Source organism: Cornus florida, unplaced genomic scaffold (assembly GCF_030987335.1).
Source record: "Cornus florida cultivar Cherokee Brave unplaced genomic scaffold, ASM3098733v1 CherokeeBrave_3.0.0_Hap2_Chr01, whole genome shotgun sequence".
NCBI classification, from domain to species: domain Eukaryota; kingdom Viridiplantae; phylum Streptophyta; class Magnoliopsida; order Cornales; family Cornaceae; genus Cornus; species Cornus florida.
Genome location: NW_026775571.1, coordinates 28540937 through 28541835, shown reverse-complemented (window position 1 = coordinate 28541835; position 899 = coordinate 28540937).

Below are 899 nucleotides of genomic sequence, written 5' to 3'. Positions count from 1 at the left end.
TTATCTGGGCTGGGCTAATTAAATAATTTAAGTGGACCAAGTATGGTAAATTAAATAATTTATTTAAACATTAGGCCTATATTTAATGGGTCCATTCGTTAAAACCAAAGCCCACTAAATTTTAGTGTCTACAAATTGCCCTCACTTCAAGTCCCAATTTTGACAAGACTTGTCTCTTTTTCCAAGTGGGACTTGAAGTTTTTTTTTTTTTTTTTTTTTTTTTTTTTTTTTTTTTTTTTTTTTTTTCTTCTCTTCTCCACGCTGGCTGGAGCTTTTTTTTTTTATTTTTTTCTCTCTCCACGCATGTAGGAGAACAATTTTTTTTTTTTTTTTTTTTTCTCTCCACGCATGCAGGAGAACATATATATATATTTTTTTCTCTCTCCAAGCATGCAGGAGAACATATATATATATATATATATATATATATATATTTTTTTTTTTTTTCTCTCTCCACGCACGTTGGAGAACTTTTTCTTTTTTTTTTTTCACTCCACGCACGCTGGAGCAATTTTTTTTTTTTTTTTTTTCTAACCCTTTTTTTTTTTGCAGGGCTTGATTGGGTATAACAACTTGATTTGTGTCAATCGTAGCAGAAATTGAATCCTCCTTCTAGACAACACCGATTTGAGCTTTGTTATCCATTATGGTGGTGTTCAAGTGTTTCGCAAAGCAAAAGCTGACTATCTTAGAGAGCAAAAATAGTCAATGAGTCCAAGGAACGACATTAAGTGTATATGACTCACTTTTTGGTCGCAATACTATTCAAGTGTCTGATTCTAACAATAAACATTGTTCATCTCATTGGACATGCACGGCCACATGCAAACTCACCGACTTTGGTCCTGATCAGATTAATGAAGAATCTATTGTCTTTAAAGCCTTGATACTAAATTCTT